Source organism: Ambystoma mexicanum, chromosome 11 (genome assembly GCF_040938575.1).
Source record: "Ambystoma mexicanum isolate Mex_15411 chromosome 11, UKY_AmexF1_1, whole genome shotgun sequence".
Taxonomy (NCBI): Eukaryota; Metazoa; Chordata; class Amphibia; order Caudata; family Ambystomatidae; genus Ambystoma; species Ambystoma mexicanum.
Genome location: NC_090934.1, coordinates 387,705,449 through 387,727,870, shown reverse-complemented (window position 1 = coordinate 387,727,870; position 22,422 = coordinate 387,705,449). Strand labels below are relative to the sequence as shown.

Genomic DNA, 22,422 nt, shown 5'->3' with positions numbered 1-22,422 from the left:
CTTCTACCATTCTTAGAGGGGAAAGTCTGTTTTGCCTTCGGCGGGAACCCTTGGGTGTCCCCGCCTAGGCTCCAGTGTGTCTGCAAGGACAGGAAGCAGGGGAGGAGTGGAATACTCCCATGCCCTTTTTCTGCAACAATGCCCGAATGGAACCCGTTCCCCATGGGGAACTGGCTGTCCTGATTGGACAGCCACCCACACCCTTCTGTGGGAAAAATTAATAAAAGAGGTGAGGTTACTAAGGCAGACGTCAAGTCGACCACTGGAACAGTCCTTCGCTGCCGCACAGGAGAGAATCCAGCTGAATTTACTTTTAAGTAAATTCTACGATACTGCGGGACAAAAGGTTGAACTAACCTAGAGTCAAAGAGTTGCTCCAGTGTGACTGGAGTATGTGAATAGGTGTTTGGGTGTCCACCCATACCTCTGGTCCAGGTTTGTCAGCTTAGGGTGTCATTCACAGGATCCCTTTAACTCGTGTTACATTGCCAAGCCTCTTTCTAGTGACTGACAGTATCCCGAGCAACTTTGCTTATTCTGCTTCTTCATAAGACTGGCTCCACTCCTACACTGACTTTTCATATAGTTAGGGATTGGACTTTTTAAAAAGTGTTACAAGCTGCGAAAAGGAGAATTTCTGCTGTGTGTATAACCAACCCTTTCCTTACAAAAGACTATGTGGTTTTGCTAACTAAATACAATTACTGTAGATCTCTGAACCAATCTGAGAGCGTAGTACCGATAATACGGTAGAACTGTCAGTGTCAAACGCTATAACAATTGTAACCGCAAGCAACTACTATTGAAGTAATCACCTCTGAAAAGTAGTCAATAAGAATTCCTGTGTGTGTTGGTTAGGTGAGCAAGTATTATCGACCTTTTGTGTAAATAAGAATAAATGTATATTTAATATAACATTAATTGTGCAGGTTTCTTTGGACTATTGCATTTTCTGTGTCCAGTGTACTTACCTACAGCTCACATCTTCCTCCTATGATGGGACTGGCTGCAATGTCATTCTACCAAGATCCATCTGGTAGTACAGACTTGTACAAAGAGTTGATGAGCTGTACGGCAAGGGATAGTTCTATGAAGTCTTACCTCAAGTGGACTTTAGGAAAACTCCCCTAACACAAAAGCCTTTAGAAATCCAGCACCCTGGCGAAAAGCTAGTCCCTTTGAATTGGTGCGCTCCTTTTATGCCTCGGCCCAGGGAAGCTGCTTGGTGACTGCTGTTCTGGCGCAGGGCATTACAGACCCTCAAAAAGATCAAAAAAGAGGCATGGCCATTAAAGTTCCTGTCATGTGGCAGGCCCAGCCTATGTGGCCAGAATGCACATCACTTTCCACAGTGGAGCCGACTCACAGGAGCTGCCACATGCGATATCAAATTGGATATGGGAGGGCCCAGAAGGGGAATCCTGAAGCAGCTGCCTCGCTGCTATAGAGGGATGCCGGATGGCGCTCTAATGCACGGATCTTCCAGTTTTAAAATAGTGACCCAGCAACGTTTTCACATGTATGGGTGTCCAAAGGTTGTGCCAGTAGGTGTAGAGTGACCATTCCTCCTTGTTATTGCAATACATTTTTTACTTCCAAATTATCTGTGGACCATGAATACAATTGTTTATGATACTTTGGCATAACCCCAAAAAAATATACAAATCAACATAGCAAGATTGCAGTCATTCACTATATGCTCCTACCCCATAGTTGCATATTCCTTTAAACCAAAGGAGTCCATTCCTGAAAGAACAAGATGTGACCCGAGTAGCTCCAAACAGCATATGTTATGTTACTTTGCGTTTATATAGCGTTGTATGTACCATTGGTATAGTCTCAAGGCGCTGGTAGGTTGAACGCCCTCGGGAACCGAAGTTCAGGTCAGTAGAGAGAGTAGAGTCAAAAGGTGTGTGTGAGCACCGGATATGTGTGCAGCTGGTGTGGCAATCATATGATAGCTGCTTCTTCGCTGTAGGTGTGGAGGCCGAGAGATCAGAATTATGTGATTGTTCTGGCAGGTTGCTATCCAGACCAATTTAGATGCGTTAGGCCTGAGCAGAAACGCCTAGCCTGGAGGGTGTGTAACCAGCAGTGTTTAGTTAGGGTGATGGGGAGTATGAGGCAAATGATGGTATGAGAACAGCTATACTGAATGGTGTCATAGTATCGCTGTGTTCTATTTGAGTGGTGGTGTAAAGAAGAGTAAGCGTGGCGATGTGGATATGGTGGTTTATCTCAGCTGCTTGAGACCGCGACAACTCCAGTAGTTGCATGTCCTCCATCCGCTGCATGTCCTCCATCCGCTGCATGTCCTCCATCCGCTGCATGTCCTCCATCCGCTGCATGTCCTCCATCCGCTGCATGTCCTCCGAATATCCACGCATTACAACCAGGTCAAGTACTCAGAACAGTGCGTGTCAATGTTCTTTCAAACCGTTCTACGTAAATCATGCTAATCTATGCATTCCAATCCGTTCCATGCGCTCAATCAGTTTCATGTACTCCAATCCATTCCATGCATTCCAGTCCGTTCAGTGCATTCGAGACTGCTCCGTGTTCTCGCATCCGTTCCATGCACTCCGCTTCTTTCCAAGCACTCCAGTTCGTTCCAAGCGCTCCAATCAGTTACAAGGATTTCAATTATTTTATGCACTCGAACCATTTATGCACTGCTGATTTTATTCGCTCTTCTATCTCAACGCTATCCTTTCTCCATGCATCATTGATCCACATATGTCATCTACACACGTTCCATCCACTTAACTGGTTTCACCCACTTCACCTATTCAACATCAGTTAACCCGATCCATCTGCATACTTCACTTGTTCTATCCACATATTTCTAACCGTTCGACCCAGTTTACCCGTACGATGCCAGCCTACAAACAATTTGAATACTTGGCTTGTGGCGTGCAATACACGGACTATGCTCTGGCATTTTTAGGAACTTTTCCCCAGAATCCAGGTTCCGTTTCGTCATCCTTTGTGTTGAAGGGATAAGATAAGCTATAATAAAAAAAGGAAATAACGGATCTCACAAGCTTTCCCTGGCTCACCTAATAGGTAGCAATGGTTGAGCAGGAGAGATTTCCAGAACCAGTAGGAGGGTTTCAAGAGGTCACCTTGGGTGATGAACAAGGAGACTTCACATTTGGCCCTAATAAACTCACGGTAGCAGAGGCGGAGCTGTAAAACAGACTTCAGAGATGGGGGCTGGTGTTTAACAGACTACAAAAAACAAGGACCTCTTAAGTAATAGGTCTGCACTTCATTTAGGAAGAAAAAGCAATTCATTTACAACAAAAAGGTTATATTTACTGTTGTACTCCATGTCGCTCTTCATTTGTCAACAATCGTCTCAAGCACTTGGCTCTTTACGGCATGTATGCATCTTATTGTTAGATGTGTTTATTTAAAAAATATTTCCTGTGCGATATCAAATTGGATGTGGCTGCCATGTTAAGTAGTGCCACGCAGTTATAGATTTATTTTAGAATTTATCCTGTCACCATCCTGGGCCATTTATAATCATAGTTTTGGTAAAGCGGGCATATCTTAAATGAAGCCCTGTGCTGCAGAGACTTGGCTGTCACTGCAGCCGTCAAATGGGCATCTGTGACCTCAACCTGCTCTGAACCACTGGTAGAGTAGGCGCTGCAAATCATGATAGTGTAGGACACAGATATACACTGTTTTTGGCATGGAGCTTCAGAAAAGCAAATCTGATCAGCAGATTATCCTTTCCAAGGTGGAATTACCTGCCTCATTGCATTAAATTGATGAAAATCAGAAAAGCCAGGGCTTCTACACCATTGACAAATGGCAATTTGTCACAGCCCGACAATAATCGAGAAGGTTAACAGTTTGAATCACACGGGGAAGCCATTTTGAGTACATTGTACTGGAAGCAGCCTTGTGCAGTGCTATACTTTCCTTGACCCACTTGTGGGAGGGGTTCGGAGAGGCCACCCGTATTGAAGTGAACAGGGAAAAGAAATTGACCCCCAGCCAAACTATCACCATAGGGGACTGAGCGGTAAGGCCTAGACTCAGGAGTGTGGGGGTGGTGGATGGTTCAAGTGACAGCACTCAATTTACAGTATTTACAAACAGTTATTTATTAAGCCTTGAAAAGAAACTCTGCAATGAAAATGAAAGTAAAATTACTAAAGGAACACTATTCTGTCCTTTTGCTCCCCCAACTATCAGTCAGCACAGAGCCAACTCTTGGCTAGACACCAGTCAGTGGGCTTAACATGGGAATTATTTAACACATCTCAAGGTCATCAGTCATCCAGAACTTGATTAATTACCACCAACAGCGCAGGGTGCCGCTGACGAGACAAATAATGTGTCCAATATTGACAGTTCGTAATTCTTTTCCCAACTTATTTTGCCCTAAACCCATACTACTATACAAGCATTCCAGCAATAGCTAATCAAGTTATCTTTCCCTTTTTGTTGTGGCCTATGTCTGTTCTGTTCTCAGACTTTCTCCCCTTTGCTATTTCCGGCTTACCTCCCTCCCAACCTCCTCCCCCCTACCCCCTATTTCCATTTCACTCCACAGACCACAATCTGGTTGGCACCATGAGTGGGGTTACGTTTCATAAATACACAAAAGGTTTCAGCACTTTACGACCACTGTGGTGGTGATGTGCGAAGAATAAAAGTCGATATAACATGACTAAACATACATTTACCTTGCAGTGCTGTTGATAAAGAGCACCAGCTCTCATTTTTAGACAGTTAAATCAGATTCAAGAACAAACATTAGCAAACCGAATGCAGCAAAGACAAGCGGTAGAACCAGTTAGATATGGGCAAGTATTCAGAAAACAGTAAAAACACTGATATGCTGCCTAATAAGGCCTTAGCACTTACGTGCTTCCCTGCTAGAGGATGGGGCCTAGTGCCCCAAGAGTCAAAAGTCCTAAAGTAAGCCAGACTCAAAGAATTAGTCTTTTAAAGCTTGAGTCTTTTAAAGTACCAGAACAAGTATTGGCAAAGCTAACATGTACATATAAGTGCTGCAGGAAGGTAAGAAGATGGGAAGTTCTTTAGGTGTCCCCTCTAAATCCCATCTCCTTAAAGGAAGGCCAGGAGGGGATGGTTCTATGTTCATTCATCCACAGTTTGTTAGCTGGCTCTTTTACTGAAAATATTTGCCGAAAATAAATAATTTAAGATTTTTATATTTGGGGGACCGCCACCCCCTCAAACTATCCTGCCCTTATTTATTCCCTATTACCCACCCATCCTACCCCTTATATGCTGTTGGGGAGAAGTCTCATTTCTGTGCTAATTCCCTTCAACCTTCGAGACCCCAGCTCTTTTGCTGGACTTTAGGGCGTTTTTAAATATTAACCTGGGAGTGGGAGCCCTTTTGCTCAATAGCTCATGTGTTTTGGCCCGATTTGGATTTCCTTTGTTTTTGGAGTCTGACAAACTCCATAGGCATCTAATTTTTGTATGGTGACACATAGCACCTTCAGTGCAGAGTCACTGAGAAATCCTTTAGATTTCTCATAAGGTTGAAATACCTTTTCCTGTGTGTACTACTGTTCCCAAGAACAGAAGAGTGAAATTGGCTTTACTTGCCTTTTCTCTTCTTATGTCCAGCACACACCATCTTATGTGGAGTGCTGGGGGGGTTACTTAGATGCCCCTTTTCCTGCTTACTCATGTAAAAACGTTTATGTTATCTTCACTACTTTAAATGGCTGGTGGCAGTGGTTCAAATGTCCTACCATTGTGCGTTTCTACCACAGGCTGAATCCTCTACGGCAGTATAGCACCTGTGGGGCAATCATTTTCTCAAAATAGCCCTGGTCGTCATTTTTCACAATTTCCTGTCTGAGATGTTTCTTTGGTTTTACTGTGCACGCCATGCCAGGTTTGAGCCCTTTGTTCGTTTTGCCTTTGGTGGGCTTCAGTACTGAAACCGGCCTCTGGCTCCAGTGTGTCTGGAAGGGCAGGAAGGGAGGTAGGTTCCTGAAACGCCTGTCCTTTGTTTTAACAAATGCCTAAATGCACCCAGGCCTGATTGCCCTGGCTGTCCTTTCAGAACAGTCACTCAACAGCTATGCCAGGGTTTTGAGATGGAAGACAGTCGACCACTGGGAAGAACAGCGCGAAGAAGAAACCGTAAACAAAGCTTGCTGCATCCTCCTGGACCTTTGAATTGCCATGTGAAGCCCTTTCTAATCGACAAGAGAAGCGCCGGAAGGGACTTCTTCCCTTGGGTTAGTGGGATCAACTAACCCCGAGACGAACTCCACTGGACCATCTTCCCTGACAGACACTCACTCTACCAACTTGTGTAGTACAGGCCTTTACCAAAAGGTGGGTTACCCAATACCAAGAGGACAAGGGTTGTGTAGTCTCAGAGGATTAAAACATCAATTTTTGCCTAACATATGCCCTTACCCACCCAGCCATCCCCATACATTTTTCAATGGGTTTTTCAGACTAAAGATTTCAACAAAAATGGACGTAAAAAAAAAAAAAGGGGTGATTAATGAACATTATACCGAGAGGATATTTGGCAAGAAGTCCACCCATCTCAAGCAAGGGAGTGTCAGGAATTTAAGGTCAGGCGGGGAGGAGGGATATAAACAGGTATGCAAACACACCCATTACACAGATTGCTTCAGAAACAAGCCCTAGGGTTTCTGAATCTGTTGGCTCTTAGTGTTGGTTCCTTTGGAGAGTGCCCAGGGGTCTCTGGTGCAAAGATTGCAGTGTGTCTGCTAATTAAGCATTTATGTGGCTGACGACCTCGTCATCGCAAGAGGACAACCACCATGGCAATTGCCTACGGACATCCCCCGAGGAAACGCAGGCAGGCAGTAGTGATAAACACTGTCTGTCAGGGTGCAGAAGGCAAACATCATGGCAGAGACAAAGAAGCTTGTCCAACAAGTCACCTCTTTGTTCTGGGGTGCTCCAGCTGCAGGGGGTGGTGGTTACCTCTTATCCAACAAGGTGAATACCTGCAGGATCCAAAGGGTAGCGACTGATGGAAAGGAGGAGACCAGGAAGGATCTCGTCAGTGCACAATGTGGTCACAAGACACTTCTTACAGTTTCCAAGGGCAGCATCATTGAGTTGGGGTAAGCACTATTTGTTCCAGACAGGCCAGGGCTTGACTAATCAATGAAAGCAATGCTGGCTGACAGCCATCGACTATCCTGCTGAAGACCCTTGGATGCGCCTCTTCAAAGGGGTTTTGTATCCAATGACAGCCTGAAGAATGGCTGCAGGAGTCCTATCCTATATTTGAGTTTTAGTCTCCCCGAGCCCACCAACGGTAAGAATTTTAAGCAAACTGGCAGAGGCGGTGCAATCATGGACATCCTACCACCACCACATGTCCAGTAGAAGACACTGACAAGATGTGGCCGGGGACCAGTCAATCCCAGCCACCACATCCGACACATACTGCTGCTTTGCCTGGGAAAGTGCTTTCCATATATGGTGTTTCTGGACCAATCAGAAAAGCAAGAAGGCCAAAGGACAAGATGCCCAAAGGGCAGGCTAAAACTTGTGGTACAGCCTTGTATATGGAATGACGACAAAATGCAGAAAAAGGCAAAAGTTAATGCGAGAAAAATAAAAAAGCACAGTAGAATATTTGCCACCACCAGCCAGCCTCGGATACAACATGTAACAGAACTGTTACTTTAAACAAAAGAACAAGGGATAAAAGTACCCCTGTCGCGCCTTGCTGTAGCAGCTTAAAAGATTCACTCGGGTGTTAAATTCGACCAGTCATGGCGACATCTGCATTGCACCATATAGGTTATCTTGCATTTGTATAGCACCTACTGCCGAAGTTTATGGCATTGAAGCACTTTTTGCCTGCCAGAAAGGCAAAGGAGTATAATAGAATACTCTGTAGTAGTACGGAGGAGCAAAGGTCGGGTAGATTTTTGGGAGGCAGGGGTGGGATAGATCAGATACTCAGGAAGGCATTGCAAGGAAAAGATGAGGAGCCATGTCTAAAATCAGACCAAATTTATCATGGCACTCAACAGTATTCTATGTGGCATGTCGCTGAAAGGAGAGATTGCTGGAGCATGGTGTGAGCGGCATCAGTGTGCATGTCTGGAATATACTCATCTCATGGGGAGACCAGGTATGTTTAAGCCAGGCCCAAGAAGTCAGACAACAGCCATTCGCGTTCCGTACCTAGAGCCCCAAACATACATTTGGAAGGAGTTGCACGTCAGAAAAACAGACTTGCAGAGTTTGAAAAAAGCCCCATGAAAAGCGAGCAAGAACCATCTTAAATTTTCTTTTTTTTAGCTATTTAAGTCATGTTTACCAAACATTTGTTTGCCAATACCCTAGACACCCTCTGTGCTTAAGGACACAAAGCCTGCCAATTGCTCTGCAGCAGTCACACTGAGCCTGCAACAGTAACCTGGTGAGCCAAGGTATGTAGAAACCATGCCCATATATAGTGTGCAGAGCCCTTCTGCTTAAAAATCACTTCCCTCGTCCCCTACAAACACCTCTAAGCCCGATATGGGAAAAGATGAAAGGAAATATGGGCACATTAAACTCAAGTAGGGATTTCAACTACAGCCTCTCGCGGAGCAAAAGCCCCAGCAATGTCTTCCTGAGGGCTCCCAAGTCCTGCTATGACCTTTAGGGGAATGGTTATATTGGTGTGTTAGGCTGGGTGCCTATGGGAGTTGAATTACATAAACCTGCATTTGATGAGCCTTCTCACCTTGGGCTGCAGTTAGAGGGCATCTTCTGACTGCTAGTTTAAAATCGGGGTGTAGGGTCTGGTTAACACATTAGATTGTCTACCTTCCGTTCCTTTATTTGTGTGTTCAGGGGCTATGGCAGCATTATGGCTGCTTAAAAGACACGGGAGCATTAGACATTTAAAGCAAAAAATTATAATGAAACGTCAGCATATTACATGACAAACAGCTGGTATAAAAAGGAAACTAGCATATTCTCCACCTCCTCAAAAGGTGTGAATGAGTACATACAAATGCATGTAAAACGTAAACACTCTGGTAGATTCTAGTTCACGTGCACCAAGCTTTAGGTAAGGAACACATGGGTCCCAACAGAACAAGACATTGTACAAAAAAGTTTCTACAGCTTAAACACAACATAGAGTAGCATAACAAAAGAACAACATGTAGCACATAAAAATACATGCGCATTGCAAAAACATGCCATCGCCAACAGTCCCAAACAACTGATGCAATCCAGCAGAAGCAGCAGCACAAAGGAAGCCTGCCCCGGAAAGATTAACAGAGGCAGCCTTGAAAGCTTTTGGTACAATTCCTTTTTCACAAGAGCAGTTCCTTCATTTTCAGAAGTAGAAAGCTGGTGTTTAAGGATCTCTTTGTAGGTATTCAGACGGGGGTCAATTGGAAAGCAGGGTTTCTTGCTTAGTTTCCCACATTTTCTTAGTCTGGTTCAGATACTGCTTTAATGCCGTTGAAGGGGTTGTAGGCTAAATGTTATTGACCAAGGTTTTAATGTTACTTCTCACTCCGCCCTTATTGTAGCGTTGATGGCTTGCTGTAGGTTTATAACTTTCTAAAATAATTGATCGAGTTTTTGGGTAGGTGGAAGTAATTTCTTGCAGGAGGCAGGATTTCGCATCTCAATGATTTGGTAAAGGTCTTTCTCAGGAAGCAGTGCATTATTGATTAGTTAGGAATAGTAAAGTTTCTTTGCTTGAAGGATTTCTGCTTTCTAGTGACGGATGTGCCTTTGGAAGGGGACTGACTCGTGGGTTGCAGTGTTTCCGCCACGTTTGAGTATTTCATTTTTTTTTTTCACTGTTCGTAGATTGGTGTGAACAATCTTGCTAAAGTTGTTTTTCCTGCGAGGGTGATAAAACATTGAGGATTTGGCATACAGTGCGTGTTGCGCCATTGACAATTTGTTTAAGGTGAAAACTGGCCATGTAGGAGGTCAAGCCTTTGGGTGCAGACCGTTTCCCTCCTCGAGCCACATGTTTAAGTCTCCATCAACTGTTAGAGATGTGCCTTGTATTGCTAGGTTAGCAACCACGTCTAAAACGTTTTCTGCAAAGGTTGGGTTGAATGATGGTAGTCTAAATAATTAGGAAGGAGAGATTAGTTTGGTGGTCAAGCGAGAGGCATATCACAGTTCAGGAAATCCATGTGTGATAAGTCGAGATTTTTAGGTGTTCCTTATTTGCCACGTTGCTACCAAATTCCTCTTGCCGTTTCGGTTGACTTGTAGGAGTTTGAAAGTTGGTGGGGATAGATTTGTGGGCCTTGCAGTCACCTGCCGAACAGGTTTGTTATAAAGAGCATGTCGGCTTCACCTTTGCTAAGAATGTCACAAATCTCGCTTCTAGGTTTAGAGATGGAGAAGTCATTGACCAGACTGCAGTGTATCAAGTTACCTGTTGGTGTCCTTGGATGCCCTATGCTGCTGCAATGTTGTCTGCGCAAGCTGGGGTCAGAAATGTCTGATGGTAGTTTTGGTGGAGGGAGTGGTCGTTTGCAGAGGGCCTCACTATCAGGTTTTGAGATGAGGTTTATATTACTTACCTGTAACTATTGTTCTCCAGCATGGGTCAGGCATGGATTCACATGCTCATGAATATTCCCTGTCAGGCTGGGAATCTCAGTAAAAGAAAAACAGTTTTACTTTCACTTTAAAACTATTTCTCATCTAAACCAATCACTGTCCTCTGGGTCAAACTACCCCCCCATCCAATGACCGTCCCCTGACTAAGCTCCACCGTGGTGGCCATCTTCAGATTTGGTAAGCATGGAAAGTGACAGTATGAACCAAGAGCCAGAGAGAGGAAGGAGGGAGGGTTTGCATGTGAATCCATGGCAGACCCATACTGGAGAACAACTTCTCCAGCATGGCGTCTGGGATGGATTCACGTGCTTACGAACTATTACAAAGCAGTGAATATACATAACTACAGGAGGTGGCAAGACTGACTCACCTCAAACAAACAGGTTGCGTAGTACCGCTTCTCCAACTCGGGACTCCTTCCTGGAATCCCTGTCGAAGCAGTAGAACCTTGTGAAGGTGTGCATGGACCCACATGAAGCAGCCCTGCAGATGTTGAGCAGGGTCACACCATAGAGAAACGCTATTGTAGCTGTGATGCTCTGGTGGAGTGGGCTCGCGGACAGCCTGGCAGCAGCTTGCTAGCCAGTCGACGACCGTGCACGAAGCAGTCGGAGAGCCACCTGGAGATGGAAGTCTTTGACGAGGCCTGTCCCTGATTTACAGGTCCAAAGTTGACGAATTGAGGAATCTTTTGAAAAATCCTTTGAACGTGCCACGTAGAATTTCAAGGCACGAGCAACGTCCAGTGAATGCAAGGCCCTCTCCGCCGGCAACGACTGTCAGAAAGAAGGCAGGTAACACCAAAGATTAATTGAGGTGGAATTCCGACGGTACTTTTGGCATAAAGGTGGGGTGTGTACGCAGTACCACCTTGAAGCGTGGAAAGACAAGTAAGGCAGCTGGCAAGACAGGGCCTGAATCTCCCCAACCCGCCTAGCCAAGGTGATAGCCACGAGGAAAGCAGTCTTCCACGAGAGCAACTGGAGCACAGCCTGATGCATAGGTTCGAAGGGCACTCCCATGAGCTTAGTTAGCACAACATTGAGCTCCCAAGCCGAGGCAGGAGCCTTCACCGGCGGGAAAGTCCTGAAGAGCCCTTTGAGGAACTCCTTGAGCAAAGGTCTGCCCGGCAACGTGGTGTACCTGGATGTGGCAGTGAGATGCACCTTGGTAGAGACATGAGCCAGTCCCGCTTTGGCTAACCCATGGCCTAAGCTTCTGAGACTCCAGGTTGTGATGGAGAATCGCCCCCCACTTCTCCGGCGAGGTGGTCTGGGGAAAGCGGCAGCTTGATGGACTGGGCCACTGGCAGGCGTAGTAAATCTGAATACCAGATTTGCCTCGAACACGCCCGAGCGATTAGTATCATCCTGCAGTGGCACTGTGAGTATTAATCACACGTAAGGGGATTGAAAACAGAGTGTGGGGGGGAGCGTATAGGAACCGACCCTCTCATGGGAACGAGAACACATCCCCTAAACTCCTCCGTTGAGGGAACCTGCTGGCGAACCTCTGGCAATAAGTGTTTGGTGCCGTCGACCCCATTTTTCGAACAGCAGTGAGACTGGGTCCTGGTGAAACTCCCATTCGTGGCAAGACAACGGTTCCCTGCTGAGCGAGTCCGCGATTGTGTTTGACTTCCACCTCCACCTGATGAAACCTAACGAGGAACAGGCCTTGACAAATGGCCCACTGCCACAAATCCAGGGCCTTTTTGGAGAGAGTTGCAAGACCCCTTGCCCCCCCGCACCACCTCCCTCAGTTTCCGGATGTAGAACATGGTCATGGTGTTGTCCATGAAGATCCTCACCAACTTGTCCTTCAATAATGCCAGAAAAGACTTGAGGGCCCAGAACACGACCCCTGAAGATCCAGGTAGTTTATGTGTAGGTCCTTTCCCTCTGGTTGCCAGAGGACTCTGGGGTGCAACTGTCTGTGTGGGTTGCCCACCCCTCTAGAGAGGTGTTGGTGGTAACCGCCGCCTGGTAAGGAGGAACCCGATATGGAGCTCCTTGGATGAGGTGCTGCCGTGCACCCCCCCACAGTAACGCCTGTCAGAACTCTTCGTTGAGGGCGATCTTGTCCATAAAGTTCCGACACTTGCATCCACCTCGCATCCAAAAACTCCTGGAGAGGTCTCAAATGCACAATCTGCAGAGGAAAACACGGTTGATGCAGGACGACATGCCCAGCAGCGACATGGACTGCACCATCGCAGCCTGGGCTGACAACAAGAGCTTCACCTTGCTGTATATGGCTTTCACCCTCTCCTCGGAGGGGGACATCAGGCATATCACTATGTTGAGTCGCGCTGCTAGACAGCTCCCTGAGATGACCTCAGCAAGACTTTGCATAGTATATGGAGAACTCCAGCTCAGTCAGCACACGTACGGTTTTGGCCATGTGTTCACTTGCCAGAGATTGTGAGCAAGAACGCACCTGCCAGTCGTCCAGGTAGGGGATATACGTGGATGCCTAGCAGGCTAAGATGTGCATCCCCGGGGGCCAGGTACTTCATAAACACCCTTGGGCCGACGTCAGGCCCAAAGGCAACGTCTTGAACTGGTGGTGCAGCTTGCAGTGCTTTTTGTGAATGGGTATATGGAGGTAGGTGCCCTCCAGGTCCAACAAAGTCTGAAAATCTCCCTGTTCCAGCTGGCCGAGCAGATGCTGCAACATGACCATCTGGGACTTGAAGTACTTGTTGAGACTACGTAGATCCAGAATCTGCCTCCAAACCTTTTTTCAAACTCGAAAGTATCTGGAATATACTCCGGAGCCACTAGAGGACAGGCTCCATCTCCCCTTTCCTTAACATAGACCACACTTCCAGCAGAAGGTGTGGCCCATGTAGTTCATGCTGCTGAATCTGATGGATACAAGGACACTTGCGCCCCTGTCAGAGCATCCAGCACCCATCTGTCTGTGGTGATCTTTTGTCACGTGCTGTCAAACTTAGTCAGCCGGCCTCCTACAGGGGTACATGAGGGCCCGGAGCCACGGCTGGTTCAGGGATGCTGGGGGGAGGGCGGGTGCTCTGCCTTGCAGACAGCGCAGTCGCTGACCTCCGCTGCCTTGAGAGTGCCCCTGTACGCTTGAGTGGAAGAGCGTGAAGGCTGCCTGTAAGGGGTACTATAACCTTTCGAAGATCTCCCTGGCTTTCCTTAAGAAGAGCAAAAGGACGAGGATTGACGCTGTTGCAAAGTTCTAAGGGAACTTGCTGTCTGCGGTCTTTATTGCCTGCAAAAACTCGACCGCCTTTCTGAAGTAGTTTTCAACATCGAACTGCATAACCAGCATCAAAGTCTGAAAATCCTAGCGGAAATGTGTAGCCTTCAACCAACCTTGACGGCGTAGACACCACGTTCCCCATCTGGAGAAAACCTTTGTCGGCGATGTCTACCGCCACTGTGATAGCATCATCCAAGGCCATTTCCCCTTCCTGAAATATTTACAGCGCCTCGACCTGGTAGTCTTCGGTCAAGAAGTCAAGGATAGGGCCCAGCTTGTACCAGAGTACAAAATGGCTAGGGCGTTTGCTGCCTTGATGGTAGTGGCTGCCGTGTAAATTGTCCTCTCGCCCATCACATCCAGCTTCTTCCCCTCCTGGTCTGGAAGTACCATGGCTGCCATTGACTGGTTCGCAAGAGTTTTATAGCTGCGACCAAGACCTCAGAATGCGGTGAGCTGAATTGGGCACCCTTTACTTTTTCCAATATCTGCCGCTTGGTCGGGCCATACTTGGATTTTTCATCAGGGCTAAGCCCTCCTCTCAGATGTCATCCAAGAAGCGACAGGACATGGTCTTTCTCGACTCGCTTTGTTGGTACAGGAAACCCTCCTTTGTCTCCTCAGGAACTAACAAACAGAGGCCCTCAAGATGACTGAATGAAAAGATCCAACTTCCTCCGGAGCGGAGGCCCTATGGGGCTCACCCACATGTGGAGGCCCCCCGTCCACCGTGATGAAATAGTTGTTCTCATCGGTACCAGTAGCCATGGTAGCTGTGCCAGTGTGCGGATCCAGAGCTCCGGTAGGAGTCTTGTGACAAGGTGGCAGCGGATGATGATGATGCCGCGGACCCGCCCGCCCCCTCCCCTCCCCCCTTTGGACTTTCTCTTCCGCTGGGGAGGGTTTACTGTGGGAGGTTCTGGAGGTGCAGGCCCCGATGGCGGCATCCTTTGCTGGATTTCGTTGACCAGTGTGTGTGTGTAGGGTTGATAGAATGTCCAGAGACACATCCCTAGGTCTAGGGGCAAACTGAGCCAGCGCAGCATAATCTGGGCTAATGAGTCTCCTCTTTGGCACAGTGGACAGATCCTCCCTCACGTCCTCCCCCCGCCCCCTGTGGGTGGCTGCCACTTCTTTTCTGGACCCGTTCTCTTTCAGAGCTGCGGTGGGCATCGTTGACTTGGGCAACGATTTGCTTGTGGCTCAGTTGACTTGGCCTGGTGTGAAGCCTTTGTCAGACTTTTAATGTTAAAGGTCGTTTGTACCGCGCACTATCACCACCGGAGTGGGCGCTCTGGCGGCTTTGAAAGAGGGAGGGAGGGTGGGTCAGTGGGTGGAGGCTGGAAAAGTGCAAGATTGCAGTGATGTGCTGTTGCAGCCTCAGCCCGGTGGTTCCGTCGGCTGGGCCTGGGGTGTATGCAGCCGGTAGTCGTCGTGTGCTGATGTGCGAGTCTGTGTGTTTGTTTCGTTGTTGCAGTGTAGTGAAGTTTGTGCGGTTTGCTGCGCTAGAGGTTTGTGGTTGTGTTTGGTTTGGAGTTTGAGAGGTGTATGCAGAGAAGGAAATTGTTAGTGGTATTGGTTAGTTTGCATCTCTATCCTGGACTGAACTGGTTGGGCTTGTGTAATCTTACACAACGGGATGCTTGTACACCCTGAGCCTCAGGAGGTACGTGCCCGTTTTTGCATTCGAGGCCGTTTGAGGATTTAGCTGTCCCCTCCGCCCGCTCCCTTAATAACCTTGCATGCTCCTCACCCCCTCCACATGACTAGCGCAGCTGCTAGTGTCCATACTTCCGATTGTGTGGTGATTGGTGGTATCTTGTCCGTTCCACAGCCCCGTGGTACCTAGTTGTGGCTGTACGGGCGGTGGGGGATGGTAAGGGTTGGCTGGAGTAGTTGCCTCCGTTTCTCTGGGTCTCGCGGGTGGACCTCTGTGTCCAGCGTCAGCCCTACTGGTGCTCAGGGTACTTCTGTCGGATTCTAGGGGTTTGTCAATGTCCTTTTTTGATGAGTCGTTTGTCTTATTGTTGTTTCGGTTTTAGTCTCTGGTGTTGAACAGGCAGGTTTTTAGTAATTTTCTGAATTTAAGGTGATCTTTGGTGTTCCTTATTACTTTTGGGATGTTGTTCCAGGTTTCCGCGGCTAAGTGGTAGAAAGTGGTGCCTCAGAGTTTCTTCTTGGTGTAAGGTTTTTGTTCCAGTCGGTTTTCGTTGGTTGACCTGAGCGGTCTTGTTGGCTTGTAGATTGTTATTTTTTTTTTGTAGGAATTCTGCTCCTTGTCCGCCGATTGCCCTGTGCGTTATGCACATTGTTTTGAAGATGATGCACTGTTTTACTGGGAGCCAGTGTAGTGTTTTTAGGGCCGGGGTGATGTGGTCTCTTCTGGATAGTTTGAGGAGTAGTCTGGCTGCAGTTTTTTGGATCTGTTGTAGCTTCTTCAGTAGGTATTCCGGTATACCGAGGTAGAGGCTGTTTGCATAGTCGATACTTGACATGATGAGGCCGACGATGGTGAGTGTTTTTTGTGTGAGGGAGAGGAAATGTATTTTTCTTGCCGTGTGGAGGAGGAAGAAGCATTTGACTGTTGCGTTTATTTGCGGTTCTAAGGTTAGGGTGTTGTCCATCAGGACTCCCAGATTTTTTACTACCTTAGATGGTGATGGTGTAGTTCCCATTTCCGTTGGCCACGGGATGGCTGTTTCCTTCTCTTGGTCTTTGGATACGATCATGATTTCGGTTTTTCCTGGGTTGATTTTCAGGTTGTTGGCATTCATCCAGTTGAAGACTTCTTTTAGACAGTTGGTTAAGTTTGAATGATCGGCTTGGGTTTCTTCGATCTTGTAGATGATTTGTGTCGTCTGCGTAGTTGTAGCATTTGATGATGTGTTTCTTGAAGATTCTGATTACTGGGGTTTGGTAGATGTTGAAGTACAGTGGTGGTTGTGGTACTCCACAGTCGTTGACTCTTGGGGTGGATTTGAAGGGTTTGATCCAGACGGTTTCAGTTCTGTCTGCTAGGAATGATTTAGTCCAGCGTAACGCTGTGTCTGTTATGCCTATGTCTTCTAGTCTTTTGGTTAGGGTGTCATGGCTAACTGTCGAAGGCTGCGGAGAGGTCGAGCAGGATAAAGGCAGATGTGTTGGAGTCTGCGTTTGTTTTTAGGTGATCCCAGATGGATAGTAGTGCTGTTTCTGTACCTCTTGTGGGTCTGAAGCCGACTTGAGCTTGGTCTAGCAGGTGGTGTTCTTCAAAGTATTCTTGGGTTAGTTTGTATACGTAGGTTTCGAGGAGTTTGGCCGGGTAGGGGATGTTGGAGATTGGTCTGTATTTGGAGGTCATCTACGTCCCCGCTTGTGTTTTTCAGAAGTGGTTTGATGTAAGCCAATTTGAAGATCCTTGGTACTGTTCCTGTTGCCAGTGATAGATTTAGAAGGTTTCTGAAGTATTCTGCTGGTGTTCCTTGTCCGAGGATTGATTTGTAGATGTCCGGGGGGCAGAGATCCATCGGTGAGCCCGCTTTCTTGCGGTGTTTTATCAGCAGTGCGAATGCCTCTGCTGATATTTCAGGGTAGTTATTGAGTTTGTGCTGCGGTTCTGATTTAGGTTCGTTTGGTTGTAAGTGGCTGCTGGTCCGTCTCTGTTGGATGGTTTGTCGGATGTCATTGATTTTCTTTTTGAAGTGGTCTGCAAGGTTGTTGCATAGTTTCTCCGAGGGGTTTGGGGTGTTTTCACAGCCTGGTGGGTTTCTCATTTCTTTAATGATACGGAACATTTCTTTTTGTGTGTTGGTGGCATTTGTGATTCTGTCGTCATAATGCTTTCTCTTTGCCTTTTGAATTTCCTTCTTGTATGCGCGAATGTGCTTCTGGAACATTGTTTTTTTGTCTGGATTGTAATCTTTCCTCCATTCCATTTCCATCTTTTTGTTTTCTTTTTTCATGGTGCTTAGTAGTGGGGTAAACCATTTTGCCATTGCTCTTTTTTGATGGTGTGAATGGTTTTTCTGGGGCCATCTTGTCAATTGTATCTGCAATCCATTTGTCTAGTATCTCAGCTTTCCCGTCTAGGTCAGCTAGGTCTAGTTCTGTTGAGGGCTTGGTTAACTCCAGTTGTTCGAATAGGTTGCCTTTTTTGACGTCTTTCCAGTTTCTTTTTGTGGTGGCTGTGAGTCTGGGAGGTTGGATTAGACTTGAGTAGGCAGAGTGATTACGAATGGGATGAGATGGTCACTCCACAGTATTTGTATCGGCGGTGCCGTGGTGATGAGTTTTTCCTCTGCGAATATTGCGTCCAAGGAGTGTCCTGCCGAGTGAGTTGCCCCTTTTACTAGTTGTCGTAGTTTCATGGTGGCGAGTTGTTCAATCAAAGAGTTTTGGGAGTTGGCATGACTGTCTTCGAACCAGATGTTGAAGTCCCCCAGTATGATTAGGTGTTTGTGGTTGATGGCTATGTTGGTTATGGCTTCTATGAAGTTGTCAACGAAGGATGCATCATAAGTTGGGGGTCTGTACACCAGGATGAATGTGATGTTGGTTTTTGGGCTAGCTGTTAGGTGTATGACCATGGACTCGCAGTTGGGGATGTTGAGTGGTTCGTCTGTTCTTATTTTCAGCTGCTCTTTAAATGCTATTGCGATGCCGCCTCCTTTTTTGTTTTTCCTGTTTATTTGAAGGCATTTAAAGTTTGCTGGAAGGCAGCTTTGGAGTGTGATTTTGTAGTTGTCGTTCAGCCAAGTTTCTGTGATGAAGAGGATGTCGATGCCGTTGTCGTCGAGTAGGTCGAAGATCTCTGTAGAGTGTTTTGACATGGATCTTGCATTTATTAGATTGCAGTGGAGTTTAGAGGTGTAGCTTGGTTTGCCTTTTTTTTGTTAGGGTTGTTCTCTGATCTTGTTCAGGAGCAGGTTTCAGGTTGTCGGCGTTCGAGTAGTTCTAGGTTTAGTCTAGGGTTTTTGTTTTCATCTGGTTCGTCTTCCAGGGGACATGGTTGGGGGTTCTTTTTGCTTTGGTGATGTATGGTGTTATTGCTTAAGTTGTGTGCTTGTTGTATCTGGTGGGGTTTGTCCTTCGTGATGTTGGTAGGTTGTTCAGTGTAGTTGGTTTTGGCGTCGCGTTGGTTCGATCTGTTGAGTAGGTCTCAGCGAGGTATGGAGTCAGGTAAAGGGATTTGCCTCTTTCAGTGTTGGTCCGATCTTTGAACCTGTCTGTGGGGGTGTGTTCTGTTGTTGCAGTTCTTAGTTGAAGTTTCGGGGTGTTTGTTCTTTCTTCTCTTCTTTCCCTCTGGGTGGGTCGTTTGCGCGGCATTGTACGATTCAGAGTTGTTTTAGTCTAGTTGATGTCTTGGTCGGGGTGTAAGGGTGGAGTTAAGGGTTGTATAGTTATATAGTTGGGTTCTAACAGTGGCTCTTTAGTCTCCGTCTCCCTTAGCGACAATGCAATTTGGGCACGGCGGCCCTGCTAAGTTTGAGACACCTGTATAGTGGGAGAAAAGTCTATCAGTGCAGTTTGGAGAACAGACAATGCAATTTGGGCACGGTGGCCCTGCTAAGTTTGAGACACCTGTATAGTGGGAGAGAGGCCTATCAATGCAGTTTGGAGAACAGACAATGCAATTTGGGCACAGCGGCCCTTCTATCAATGCAGATTGGAGAACAGACAATGCAATTTGGGCACGGCGGTCCTGCTAGGTTTGAGACACCTGTATAGTGTGGGGGTAGCCTATCAGTGCAGTTTGGCGAATAGACAATGCAATATGGGCACGGCGGCTCTTCTATCAAATGCAGTTTGGGGCAACGAGGTTAGGTATCTAGTGTAAAGCTGTACCTCTCCCAACCCCGGCCCCCCTACCTTACTGGTCCGTGTAGATGCTGGTTGACGGCTGGCCACTGGCTGGCTTCCCCTGCTGACACATCCTGGAGTCGCCTCTGTTGGAGTCGCCCTTGGCCTCGGGGGCTGCCCTCGGGGGACCGGTGATAAAGGCTGGAGGGACCAATGAGAACGGTGCTGGGAGAGGAGGAGAGGAGGGCGTTGGTTGGTGAAAGGCAGTGAGCGCCTGCAGCGCGGGTCGCTAGACCCTGGGCCCGGAAGCCCAGTCACCAATCACGGGCGGTGGGCGGGTTGGGAGGCGGGAGGGAGCAGCGACACGCTCGGGAAGGGATGCGGTGGGAAGGGGGGTCTGCAGGCCAAAAATGGAGGTCGGGGCCACAAGCTGAGTTTGGAGTTTGGACGGGGTTAGTGACTTTCCCTTTGAAGAAGCTGCTTTCATTGGCAGGCTTACAGTGGAGCATGATGGTGAACGCCTTTTGAACCAATCAGGACCTGCATCAGCAGCAAACCCAACAGAGCTAGAGTCGCAGAGCTTGGCCTTCTCTTGGACCCCACACCCCCTGCATGTGATGAGTCCTCAAAAGATCCCTACCTCCTCCAAGAGGGAGACCATTCCTCAGACCAGCCAGTCCTGGATGAGGCTTGTCCCGAAGCTTCGTCAGAGGCCTTGCTAGACTTGAGCCGCATCGCCAATCTGCTGTGTCTGTCTTTTTTCGTTTTCTTTGAAAACTAAAGCACACCTCTTCATCGTGGTCCAGATGCAGGCAGTATAAGCATTTATGGTGTCTTCAAGCAGAGTTTGAAGAGGCTGAGACCTTCCTTCACCTCAGTCATGCTGAAAGGGCGTGAAGTAGGCCCCAAGGCTGGGCCTTCTCGAAACTTCGATGATCCGGAGGTGGTTGGCGATCTACACCGGGAGCGCAGCCCCGCTGCTGGTCTCCATCCTTCGTCGAAGACAATAAAGCAAAAATACGTCAAATGCTAACTATTTTGCAAAACATTTACGAAGAAACATGAAATTAGTTTGGAGAGCAACTTGAAGACTCCCAACACTGAAGATGGTCACCAGAGATGGCGCTTAGGTAGAGGACCGTTATTGAATAGGGGCAGTATGATCCAGAGGACAGTGATGGGTTTAGAGGAGAAAAACTGTTTTTTCTTTTACCAATGATTCCCAGCCTGACTAGGAATATTCATGAGCATGTGAAAACATGCCAGACCCCATGCTGTTGAATTCTCTCAAGACCACCCATGTTGGTACTTCGACCCCTGAACCGGTGCCAACAACCAGTCTTTACTCCTACACAAGGATCTGTGCTGTTAGAAATTTCCCTGGACCTAATGGTGGACTGACTAGCTCCCCTGGGCGATCTCGCTGCAGCAGTCAGCATTTTGGGTAGAGCCTAGGAACTATGGAACTATGCAGATCTTCAGCTTCTGCCACTATGCCACAATTTTCCCGCGCCTTCCTTTTGAGCAGTCTCACTCCAAGCGGAGCCATGCTGGCGCTGATTAAGTGTTCACCTATGTACATTCGGCTATCACAGTCTAACAGTGGTGACTCATTGAAACACTCCTTCAATCCTGTGAGGTGTCCGGTGGGTCCCTACAAGATAGAAGTCTTCATGTTCCATCGCTTTGGGTCTTCAACTGGAAGCCGACTGGAATGAAAGTTCTGTGCACCACGGCAGACAGGAAAAGAAAATCCAGTGACGAAAGTGACCTCTGCACCCGCGACCCATGGGCCTTCTTCAAACAGACCAAGCTCAAACGATTGTGTCCATAACGGTTTCCGGGAACAACTACCTTGATCTCTGGAAGAATCCGAGTCCCTAGGCCTCTCCAAGTGTGACTGATTGTATTGAGTACTCAACTGAAATTTACAGAATTTTCTTTCTAACTTTGAGAACATGCTAAAGTCACCACCAAAGCCCATTGCATTTTATTTCTGTATAAACTAACCCTAAGAGTTTTACTTTGGAACTAGTGCCTTTTAAGCACACACTAACAATCTTAAAGTTGGACTGATTAAGACTGAGTTAAGCCATTAATGCGTTTATCATAAAGAGTTTTGCCGATTTTTCTTTGCATCAGACTACTCACCTGTATTGCACTGGTAATTTTCATATGCAATTCTATTCCCCTAAGGGTGAATGTGCATTTATGTTTATAAGGTTTTGTGGGATGATACTCACCTGTGATTTATATATACTTGGCGTGCAACTAAAGGACTAATAAATAACTTTTCATATACTGGCTAACTTGAATTAATGGTGTTGCTTTATGTGGACTCATTGCAGCCCTAGACCACTCACATTTCCTGAGACTTAGCCTTGACTGCTCACCTACCTTACCATGATTGGGTTTTGGGTAACCTCTCCGTGTCTTCCCAGTTAACCATATATAGGGTGGCCTCCCAAAATACGCCCACCAGGGTTGATTTTGATAATGCATCTTAACAGGTGACAAGTGGAATCTCGCATATCTACTAAATCAATGCTTTCATCTGCAGCATGCTTCTGCTTCCACATCCAAATGCTCTGTTTTGCAGCAATTCGGAGGTACCCAAGACTGTTCATTTGATCAGCATAAATTGGTTGCTTTTTTATGCATATCTTCTCAGAGGACCGATTAATAAACCTTTTATTATCCCAGCACAGATCTAATCTTGCTTATAGACTATAAGTATCAGTTCACCCATGTCTCATGGGATACCAGGCCAGATACTCTCTCTACTTCTAACTCACAGTGCAGGGGACG

General features: G+C 47.0%; 1 protein-coding gene across 6 annotated transcripts in view; it reads right to left on the bottom strand.

Annotated features, from left to right (window-relative positions):
* Positions 1-22,422, bottom strand: part of CELF1 (CUGBP Elav-like family member 1) — a 1,228,135-nt gene that overhangs the window by 934,408 nt on the left and 271,305 nt on the right. The gene's annotated exons all lie outside the window — the stretch shown is intronic.